The sequence below is a fragment of the Callithrix jacchus genome, chromosome 16 (genome assembly GCF_049354715.1).
Source record: "Callithrix jacchus isolate 240 chromosome 16, calJac240_pri, whole genome shotgun sequence".
Classification (NCBI taxonomy): Eukaryota; Metazoa; Chordata; class Mammalia; order Primates; family Cebidae; genus Callithrix; species Callithrix jacchus.
Genome location: NC_133517.1, coordinates 3,611,619 through 3,623,807, shown reverse-complemented (window position 1 = coordinate 3,623,807; position 12,189 = coordinate 3,611,619). Strand labels below are relative to the sequence as shown.

The 12,189-nt window shown below is 38.8% G+C and overlaps 1 non-coding gene across 1 annotated transcript; it reads left to right on the top strand.

Annotated features, from left to right (window-relative positions):
* Positions 1–10,912: 10,912 nt before the first annotated feature.
* On the top strand, positions 10,913–11,051 carry LOC118148698 (small nucleolar RNA SNORA7). The gene has a single exon (XR_004735614.1). It is a non-coding gene; the product is annotated as a small nucleolar RNA SNORA7 (small nucleolar RNA).
* Positions 11,052–12,189: the final 1,138 nt, after the last annotated feature.

Here is a 12,189-nt window from a genome sequence, read left to right as displayed (position 1 = left end):
GGACTCCTGTGTCCTCCCAAGCCTAAACCAGGAGGAAGCTGAAACTATGAATAGACCAATAACAAGGTCAGAAGTCGAGGCAGCAATTAAGAGCCTACCACACAAAAAAAGCCCAGGTCCAGACGGGTTCACAGCCGAATTCTACCAGAGACACAAAGAGGAGCTGGTACCATTCCTTCTGAAATTATTCCAAATAATCCAAAAAAAGGAATACTTCATGAGACCAACATCATCCTGTTACCAAAACCCAGCAGAGACCCAACAAGAAAAGAAAACTTCAGGCCAATGTCCATGATGAACATAGATGCAAAAATCTTCAATAAAATACTGGCAAGCCTATTGCAACAGCACATTAAAAAGCTTATCCACCATGATCAAGTAGGATTCATCCCAGGGATGCAAGGCTGGTTCAACATACGCAAGTCTATAAACGTAATTCACCAAATAAACAGAACCAAAAACAAAAACCACATGGTTATCTCAATTGATGCAGAGAAGGCCGTTGACAAAATTCAACAGCCCTTTATGCTAAAAACCCTCAATAAACTCGGTATTGATGCAACATATCTCAAAATAATAAAAGCTATTTATGACAAACCAACAACCAATATCATACTGAATGGGCAAAAACTGGAAGCATTCCCTTTGAAATCCGGCACTAGACAAGGATGCCCTCTTTCACCACTCCTATTCAATATAGTTCTGGAAGTTCTAGCCAGAGCAATCAGGCAAGAAAAAAGAAATAAAGGGTATTCAAATAGAAAAGGAGGCAGCCAAAGTGTCTCTATTTGCAGACGACATGATAGTGTATCTAGAAGACCCCATCGCCTCAGCCCAAAAACTTCTGAAACTGATAAGCAACTTCAGCAAAGTCTCAGGATATAAAATCAATGTGCAAAAATCACAAGCATTCCTATACACCAATAACAGACTTAAAGAGAGCCAAATCAAGAACGAACTGCCATTCACAATTGCTACAAAGAGAATAAAATACCTAGGAATACAACTTACAACGTAAGGGATCTCTTCAAGGAAAACAACAAACCACTGCTCAACGAAATCAGAGAGGACACAAACAGATGGAGAAACATTCCATGTTCATGGTTAGAAAGAATCAATATCATGAAAATGGCCATACTGCCCAAAGTAATTTACAGACTCAATGCTATCCCTATCAAGCTACCATTGACGTTCTTCACAGACCTGGAAAAAACTACCATGAACTTCATATGGAACCAAAAGAGAGCCCGCATAGCCAAGTCAATTCTAAGCAAAAAGAACACAGCAGGAGGCATCACACTACCGGACTTCAAACTATACTACAAGGCTACAGTAATCAAAAGAGCATGGTAGTGGTACCAAAACAGAGATACAGACCAAAGGAACAGAACCGAAGCATCAGAGGCAACACAAGATATCTGCAACCATACAGTCTTTGATAAACCTTACAAAAACAAGCCATGGGGAAAAGACTCCCTGTTTAATAAATGGTGCTGGGAAAACTGGCTAGCCATGTGCAGAAAGCAGAAACTAGACCCCTCCCTGACACCTTACACTAAAATTAACTCCAGATGGATTAAAGACTTAAACATAAGACCTGGCACCATAAAAACCCTAGAAGGAAATCTAGGCAAAACCATTCAGGACATAGGAGTAGGCAAGGACTTCATGAACAAAACACCAAAAGCATTGGCAACAAAAGCCAAAATAGACAAATGGGACCTAATCAAACTCCACAGCTTCTGAACAGCAAAAGAAACAGTCACTAGAGTGAATCGGCAGCCAACAGAATGGGAAAAAATTTTTGCAGTCTACCCATCTGACAAAGGGCTGATATCCAGAATTTACAAAGAACTCAAACAGATTTACAGGAAAAAAACAAACAAGCCCATTCAAAAGTGGGCGTAGGATATGAACAGACACTTTACAAAATAAGACATATATGAGGCCAACAAACATATGAAAAAATGCTCATCGTCACTGGTCATTAGAGAAATGCAAATAAAAATCACATTGAGATACCATCTCACACCAATTAGAATGGAGATTATTAAAAAATCTGGAGACAACAGATGCTGGAGAGGATGTGGAGAAATAGGAACACTTTTACACTGTTGGTGGGAGTGTAAATTAGTTCAATTATTGTGGAAGACAGTGTGGCGATTCCTCAAGGACCTAGAAATAGAAATTCCATTAGACCCAGCAATCCCATTACTGGGTATATATCCAAAGGACTATAAATCGGTCTACTATAAGGACACATGCACACGAATGTTCATTGTAGCACTGTTCACAATAGAAAAGACGTGGAACCAATCCTAATGCTCATTGATGATAGACTGGACTGGGAAATTGTGGCACATATACACCATGGAATATTATGCAGCAATCAAAAATGATGAGTTCATGTTTTTCGTAGAGACATGGATGAATCTGGAGAACATCATTCTCAGGAAACTGACACAAGAACAGAAAATGAAATACCGCATGTTCTCACTCATAGTCAGGTGATGAAAAATGAGAACACATGGACACAGGGAAGGGAGTACTACACATTGTGGTCTATTGGGGGGAATAGGGGAGGGATGGGGGGCAGCTGGTGGGATAGCATGGGGAGAAATGCAAAATGTGGGTGAAGGGGAGGAAGGCAGCAAAACACACTGCCACGTGTGTACCTATGCAACTATCTTGCATGTTCTGCACATGTACCCCAAAACCTAAAATGCAATAAAAAAAATAAAAATAAAGATAAAAATAAAAAGATGAAACGACCTAAAATACTGTTAAGTGAAAAAAGCCAATTAAATGAAAGAATCCAGTCTGAAAAGGCTGTCACTGTGTGATTTCAACTATAAGACAATCTGGAAATGGTTAAATTGCAGAGAGTAAAAACATCAAAAGCGGCCAGAGCTTTAGGATAGAAAGGAAAGTGAATAGGTGGAGCACAGGTTTCAGTTTGACTAATTTTGTGTGATACTGTAATTGTGGAAACATCATATATGCTTTCATCAAAACTTATAGCACTACACAACAGAAAGAGTGAAACCTAATTTAAACTATTTATGCACTTTAATTAAAATCACATATTCATATTAGTTTATTAGTTGCGACAAATGTACACACTAATACAAGATGTTGGTAATAGAAGAGATTGTGTGCTGTGGGTAGGCAGGTTGCTGGGGAGAGGCAACATGAGGACTTTCTGTACTCCGTTCAAGTTTTCTGCAAACATAAAAATGCTGAAAAAATTATAAAGTGTATAAATTTTTTAAAAACACACACAAACCTATGGAGGAAAAAAGAATGAACACTGTTTTATCATTATTTATCATTATTTAACTGCGTATTGCAGGTATTAATGAATAAAGTAAGATAAATCAACTGGAGACATCAAAAATTTTAAAAAATTAGAAAGTGTGGAAGACGGTGTGGCGATTCCTCAAGGCCTTAGAAATAGAAATTCCATTTGACCCAGCAATCCCATTACTGGGTATATATCCAAAGGACTATAAATCGTTCTACTATAAGGACACATGTACACAAATGTTCATTGCAGCACTGTTTACAATAGCAAAGACCTGGAAACAACCCAAATGCCCACCGATGATAGACTGGATTGGGAAAATGTGGCACATGTACACCATGGAATATTATGCAGCAATCACAAATGATGAGTTCGTGTCGTTTGTAGGGACATGGATGAATCTGGAGACCATCATCCTCAGCAAACTGACACAAGAACAGAAAATGAAACACCACATATTCTCACTCATAGGTGGGTGATGAAAAATGAGAACACATGGACACAGGGAGGGGAGCGCTACACACTGGGGTCTATTGGGGGGAAAAGGGGAGGGACAGTGGGAGGGGGAGGTGGGGAGGGAGAAATACCAAATGTGGGTGAAGGGGAGAAAGCAAACAAAACACACTGCCATGTTTGTACCTATGCAACTGTATTGCATGCGCTGCACATGTACCCCAAAACCTAAAATGCAATAAAAAAAAGAAAAAAAAATTAAAAAGTATATTTTAATACATGTTAACTTAATTATTGGAAAAAAACTCCTTAAATGAATGTTTTCAAATCCTCTTGAATCATTCTACTGCTCTGCCAAAATAAAAGATGACATGGGCAGCAAAATTATCATCACAACGTACTTTCTGTAATTGTATCCAAGCTCCCTAGCCTTTATTTTGGATGATCAAAGGAATCTCAAACTAGGAATAAAATATTTTTTAAAACTCATTGATTTAAATATTTCAGCCTTTGATTATGGTCAGATTTCTACACATGCCGTAAAAACATGTGGGCTTATTAGAATTTATAAAAAACGCATACAAGTAATGTTTCTTAACCAAAATAAAACCGTGTGGAATAATAAAAATGGACTTTCCCTAAGGCAGACGAACTACTCTTTTCGTCTTTTTGTTTTTTCAGTGGGTATGCATGTGTGCAAGCTTATTCGATGGGTATATTAAATGATGCTGAAGTTTGATCCTGTCATGATTCCATTGCCCACGTAATAAACATGTGACCCCATAGGCAGATATTTAAAGCTCGCCTCACCACTCCCCTCTCCCCTTTTGGAGTCCCCGTGACTAGCATCTCATCTTTCTGTCCATGTTTCTCCAGGATTTACCTCCCTCTTATAAGTGAGAATTTGCAGTATTTTGTTTTCTGTTTCTGTACTAATTTGCTTACATTAAACACAAGAATACAAAACCAGCTGCATCTAGACTGCTGCAAAGGACATGATTTTGCTTTTTTTATGACTGTGTAGGGTTCTACTGTGTTTCTGTACCACATTTTCTTTATTCAGTCCACTGTGTTTGGGGACATAGGTTCATTCCATGTGTTTTCTATTGTGAATAGGGCAATAAATATTGCACTACAGATATCTTTCCAATAAAATGATTTATTTGCCTGTGGGTATATACCCAGTAACTGGATTGCTGAGTCAAGTGGTAATCGACCCAGCAATCCAATCACTCCTAATGGTTCTATGTAAAATCTCCAAACATCTCATTTTTCAACTTCTTTTTTGAGATGAAGTGTCACTCTGTCACCCAGGCTGGAGTGCAATGGCCGGATCTCTGCTCACTGCAACCTCCGCCTCCCAAGTTCAAGTGATTCCCCTGCCTGAGCCTCTTGAGTAGCTGGAACTACAGGCATGCACCACCACAACCAGCTAATTTTTGTAATTTTCGTAGAGACGAAGTTGCACGATGTTGCCAAGGCTGATCTCGAACTCCTGATCTCTTGATCCACCTGCCTCAGCCTCTCAAAGTGCTGGGATTACATACGTGAGCCATGGCAACTTTTATTTATTTATTTTTTTGTTCAAGCAATTCTCCTGCCTCAGCTTCCCGAGCATCTAAGACTACAGGCGCGAGCCACCATGCCCAGCTAATTTTTTTTTTTTTTTTGAGACGGAGTTTGGCTCTTGTTACCCAGGCTGGAGTGCAATGGCGCGATCTCGGCTCACCGCAACCTCCGCCTCCTGGGTTCAGGCAATTCTCCTGCCTCAGCCTCCTGAGTAGCTGGGATTACAGGCACACGCCACCATGCCCAGCTGATTTTTGTATTTTTAGTAGAGATGGGGTTTCACCATGTTGACCAGGATGGTCTCGATCTCTCGACCTCGTGATCCACCTGCCTTGGCCTCCCAAAGTGCTGGGATTACAGGCTTGAGCCACCGCGCCCGGCTTTTTTATTTATTTATTTATTTATTTATTTATTTATTTTTAGTAGAGACAGGGTTTCACCATGTTGGCCAGGATGTTCTCGATCTCTTGACCTCGTGATCTGCCCGCCTTGGCCTCTCAAAGTGCTGGGATTACAGGCGTGAGCCATGGCAACTTTGTAACAGTAGCCTTTCTGCCTAGTGTAAGATGATCAATCCTGGTGGTTTTGACTTGCATCTCTCAGTGATTAGTGATGTTGAGCATTTTCTACAAGTTTGTTCACCACATGCAGAAAACTCAGACACTACAATAAGCCAGAGTGCTTTGTCACCTCTGAAGGATTCCACTAGATCTCAATCAACAGAGTCTAACAAGAATGAAATGGCAGATACAGAATTCAGAATATTAATGGCAAAGTAACTCAATGAGATCAAGAGAAAGTTGAAATTTAAAACAAAGAAGCCAGAAAAATGATCCAGAAGCCTGAAAAAATTGAAAAAGATATAGCTATATCAAACTGAACACTTTTTAATCAGGTTATTTTTTTCTTGTTAATTTGTTTAAGTTCTTTATAGATTCTGGATAATATGTTTGTTACATGCATAGTTTTCAAATATATTTTCTCCCATTATTTAGTTTGCATGTTTACTCTGTTAGGAGTTTATTTTGCTGTGCAGAGGCTCTTTAGCTTAATTAAGTCACATTTGTCCGTTTTTTATCTTACCGCATTTGCTTTTGGGATCTTCATCACAATTGTTTTGCTTAGGCCAATGTCTAGAAAAGCATTCTCTAGGTTTTGCTAGAAAAAAAAATTTTTTTTTTTTTTTTTTTTTTGACAGTGTTTCACTCTTGTTGCCCAGGCTGGAGTGCAATGGCGCCATCTCGGCTCACTGCAACCTCTGCCTCCTGGGTTCAGGCAATTCTCCTGCCTCAACCTCCCGAGTAGCTGGGATTACAGGCACGCGCCACCACGCCCAGCTAATTTTTTGTATTTTTAGTAGAGACGGGGTTTCACCAAGTTGACCAGGATGGTCTCGATCTCTTGACCTCGTGATCCACCCACCTCAGCCTCCCAAAGTGCTGGGATTACAGGCTTGAGCCACCACGCCTGGCCTAGAAATTTTATAGTTTGAAGTCTTACATTTAAGTCTTTAATCCATCTTGAGTTATTTTTTGCCTAATGGTGAGAGGTAGGGGGGCGGGTTTCCTTCTTCTGTGTACAGTCAACCAGTTTCTTGGCACAATTCAATGAACAGAGTGTCCTTTCCACGTTATTTATTTTTGTTGACTTTTCCAAAGACGGTTTCGTTGTAGGTGTGTTGCTTTGTTTCAGGGGCCTCTATTCTGTTCTGTTAGTCTGTCTGCTTTCGAACCACTACCACGATGCTTTGATTACTATAGTGATGTAGTATAGTTTAATGTCAAGTAATTTGATGCCTCTGTCTTTACACTTTTAGCATTAGATTGCCTGAGCTACCCAGGCTGGGTTTTGGATTAATAAATGTTAGTGTTTTTTTTTCATTTTTTTAAATTCAATAAAAACTAACTATCAGTTTGATAGGAACAGTGTTGATTTTGTAGATTGCTTTCAGCAGCATAAACATTTACTGATATTAATTCTTCTAATCATTTTCATGAAATGATTTTTCACTTGTTTGTGTCATTTGTGACTTCTCAGCTATGTTTGTTTTTTAGTTCTCATAGAAATGTTGTATCTCCTAGGTTAGATGTAGTCCAAGGTATATTTTTTTAGGCTATTGTAAATGGGATTTCATTCTTAATCAGGTTCTCAGCTTGAATATAACTTTCAAGCTTACAATAAGCTAATTATAAGTGGTATACACTAATACCAAGTGGATAGAAATACTGCTTGTTTTTGTGAGTTTATTTTGTATTCTGAGACCTTGCCGAAGCCCGTTATTAGATTTAGGAGTCTTTTGGTAGAACTTTCAGGGTTTCCTATGCGTAGAATCATATCATCAGTAAAGAGATATAATTTGACTTTCTCTTTTTTATTTTGATGCTTTCTATTTATTCTTTTTTCTGATTGCTCCGGCTGGGACTTCCAGTAATATGTTGAATAGGAGTGGTGATACAGACATCCTTGTCTTGCTCCAGTTCTTAAGAGGAATGCTTCCAGCTCTCCTCCATTAAGCCCGATGTTGGCTGTGGATTTGCCTAAATGCCTCATTATTTTTAGGAATGTTCCTTCAATGCCTGGTTTGTCGTGGCTCTCATCATGAAAGGATATTGGATTTTGTTTCATACTTATTCCATGTCTAACGGAATGTTCATATGATTTTTGTATTTAATCCTATTTATGTGGTGAATCAAATTTATTAATTTGCATATATTGAAATATATTCTTGCATTCCAAGAATAAAGTCCACTTGATTGTGGTGAATTAAATTTCTGATGTGCTGTTGGATTCAGTTTGCTAGTATTTTCTTAGGATTTCTCCTTCTGTGTTAATCTGAAATATTGGTTTGTAGTTTTCTTTTTGTTGTGTCTTTGCCAGATCTTGGTATCATCTGATACTGGTTTTGTTGAATGAGTTAGAGAAAAGTTCTTCCTTCTCAATTTTTTTGAATAGTATTAGTAGGACAGGTACCAACTCTTCTTTGTACATCTGGTAGAATTTGGCTGCGAATCTATCTAATCCTCAGCGTTGGTAGATTTTTATTACTGATTCAATTTCATTATCATTATTAGCCTGTTTGAGAAACCTGTTTCTTCCTACTTTAATGTTGGGAGGTCGTGCTTCTAAGAATTGATCCTATTTTTTTTTTTTTTTTTTTAGATTTTCTAGTTTGTGCACATAGAGGCACCTAGTAGGTCTCTGAAGATATTTTTTATTTCTGTGAAATCAATTGTGATGTCACCTCTGTCATAGCTGATTCTGCTTATTTGGTTCTTCTCTTTTATTCTGTGATAATCTAATTAGCAGTCTATAAATCTTATCCATCCTTTCAAAAAGAAACAGTTTCCATTTTATTGATCCTCTGTATGTTTTTTGGCTCTCAATTTCATTTAGTTCTGCTCTGATTTTAGTTACTTCTTTTCTTCTTATAGCTTTGGGTTTTGTTTATTTTTGTTTTTCTAGTTGCTTTAGGTGTGAGGTTGAGTTGTTAATTTGAGATCTTTCTCTCTTCTTGACGTAATCTAGAGCTACAACTTTCCTCTTACGACTGCTTTTGCTGCATATCAGAAGTTTTTGCAAGTTATGTCTGTATTTGCATTTGTTTCAAATAAATTTTTCTATTTCTGCTTTAATTTTATTATTTACCCAAAAGTCACTTGGGAGTAAGTTGTTTAGTTTCCATGTATTCGTAGTTTTGAAAGTTCCTCTTGGTAGTAATTTCCATTACTATTCCAGCATAGTCTGAGAATATGCTTGGTATAAATTCGATTTTTTTAATTTATTGAGACTTGCCTTATGACTGATCATGTAATCAATTTTAAACAATATTCCATGTACAGATGAGAAGAAGGTATATTCTGTGGTTGTTGGATGGATTATTCTATATATGTCTAATGTCTTGTCCAAATGGTCAAGTCTCAAATTTAAGTCCAGAATTTGTTAGTATTCTGCCTTGATAATCTGTCTAATGCCATTACTGGGGTGTTAAAGTCCCCACAATTATTGCATTCCTGTCAAAGTCTTTTGTCTAGAGGTAATTGTTTTTTGAATCTGGGTGCTTTGATGTTAGGTGTTGAAATATTTAGGGGAGTTAGGACTTCCTCTTGAATGAAACCCTGTATCATCATGTAATGCCCTTCTTGACCTTTTTTTAACTGTTGTTGCTTTAAATTATATTTTATCTGATACAAGAATAGTGACCCCTGCTCTTTTATGTTTTCCCTTTGTCTGCTAGGGAAAACAGAAATAAATGGCTTTCCGTTTCCACCTCTCTACTTTGAGCCTTTGGGTATCATTACCTGTGAGATGGGTCTCTTGAAGGTAGCAGAAGAATAGGTCTTGTTTTCTAAATCCGATTTGCCACTGCGCCTGTCCAATGGAGTGTTTAGGCCATTTATATTCAATATCAATATTAACACGTGAGGTTTTGCTTCTGTCCTGGTGTTGTTAGCTGTGTGTTTTGTAGTCTTGATGATGTGGTTGCTTTACGGGGCCTCTGGGTGATGTGCTTGCATATGCTTATGACAGCAAGTTTTGTTCTTTCATTTCCATATTCAGAACTTGTAATCTCCTGGGACTGTGTCTGGAGAGTGCCTAGTATTCTTCCACCTTCAGAAAGGGAGGGAAAGCAAGCCTAGCAGATCCTGGGATTGTGTCTGGAGAGTGCCTAGTATTCTTCCACCTTCAGAAAGGGAGGGAAAGCAAGCCTAGCAGATCCTGGGATTGTGTCTGGAGAGTGCCTAGTATTCTTCCACCTTCAGAAAGGGAGGGAAAGCAAGCCTAGCAGATCCTGGGATTGTGTCTGGAGAGTGCCTAGTATTCTTCCACCTTCAGAAAGGGAGGGAAAGCAAGCCTAGCAGATCCTGGGATTGTGTCTGGAGAGTGCCTAGTATTCTTCCACCTTCAGAAAGGAAGGGAAAGCAAGCCTAGCAGATCCTGGGATTGTGTCTGGAGAGTGCCTAGTATTCTTCCACCTTCAGAAAGGGAGGGAAAGCAAGCCTAGCAGATCCTGGGATTGTGTCAGGAGAGTGCCTAGTATTCTTCCACCTTCAGAAAGGGAGGGAAAGCAAGCCTAGCAGATCCTGGGATTGTGTCTGGAGAGTGCCTAGTATTCTTCCACCTTCAGAAAGGGAGGGAAAGCAAGCCTAGCAGATCCTGGGATTGTGTCTGGAGAGTGCCTAGTATTCTTCCACCTTCAGAAAGGGAGGGAAAGCAAGCCTAGCAGATCCTGGGATTGTGTCTGGAGAGTGCCTAGTATTCTTCCACCTTCAGAAAGGGAGGGAAAGCAAGCCTAGCAGATCCTGGGATTGTGTCTGGAGAGTGCCTAGTATTCTTCCACCTTCAGAAAGGGAGGGAAAGCAAGCCTAGCAGATCCTGGGATTGTGTCTGGAGAGTGCCTAGTATTCTTCCACCTTCAGAAAGGGAGGGAAAGCAAGCCTAGCAGATCCTGGGATTGTGTCTGGAGAGTGCCTAGTATTCTTCCACCTTCAGAAAGGGAGGGAAAGCAAGCCTAGCAGATCCTGGGATTGTGTCTGGAGAGTGCCTAGTATTCTTCCACCTTCAGAAAGGAAGGGAAAGCAAGCCTAGCAGATCCTGGGATTGTGTCTGGAGAGTGCCTAGTATTCTTCCACCTTCAGAAAGGGAGGGAAAGCAAGCCTAGCAGAGGCATTTGTTCCATTCCCAGCTTGTGCCGTAGTTGGCAATTGGAAAACATTCTGCAACAATGTAAAAACAAACAAAAAAGAAATCCCTTAAACATCTCTTACAGAGCCAGCATGATGCTGATAAATTCCCTTAGCAATTGCTTCTCTCGGAAAAAACTTTGTTTCTCTTTTATTTCTAAAGCTTAATTTGATGGGGTATCAAATTCTTGGCTGGCACAACTTTGCTTCAGGGATGTTAAAATGGGTTATCATTAACTTCGGGCATGTCAGTTTTTCTGAGAATTCTATTAATGTGATAATTTTCCTTGTATAGGTAATATTATCCTTTCTATAACTGCCTTTAGAATTTTTTCTTTTCATTGACCACAGATAATCTAATTATTTTGTGCCTTTGAGATGTCATCTTGTAAAGTATCTCACTGAAGTTTTCTTGGATTTCTTGTACCTGCATATTGTCCTCTCTAGCAAGATTTGAAACATTTTCCTGAATTACTTCCTCAAATATATTTTCCAATTTCTTTATTTGTCTTCTCTCTCAAGAATGCCAGCAAGTCATTGATCTGATCAACTTTACATAATCCCATATTTCTTAAAGGTTTTGTTCATGCTTTAGAATTATTTCCATTTTTCCTGCCTTCATTGCACTTCGTCTATTCTGCTGTTTAGTATTCCAGCTGTATTTTGAAATTCCAGAAATAAATTTTTTAATTCCAGAGTTTCTGTTCAGTTTGTGATATAGCTATATCATTTTTCAATTTTTTTTCAGGCTTCTGGATCATTTTTCTGGCTTCTTTGTTTTAAATTTCAACTTTCTCTTGATCTCATTGAGTTACTTTGCCATTAATATTCTGAATTCTGTATCTGGCATTTCATTCTTGTTGGACTCTCTTGATTGAGATCTAGTGGAATCCCCCAGAGGTGACAAAGCACTCTGGCTTATTGTAGTGTCTGAGTTTTCTGCACAGGCTTCTTCTCATCTGAAAGAGTCAACAGGTTTTAAAAAATGTATTATTGTTTGGATTGGGCTTCTTGATTTTTTTGTTTTTTTTTTCTTGGGAGTATGACTGAGGTATATATTGGATATGATTGATTAGCTTTGTTTCTCAGTGCTTGCAGGGTGCTTAGGTTCTGTGTGGATTCCATGGTTACAGTTAGACATGTGCAGTGATGTTCTCAGACATTACCTGTTGTAGCAATGTA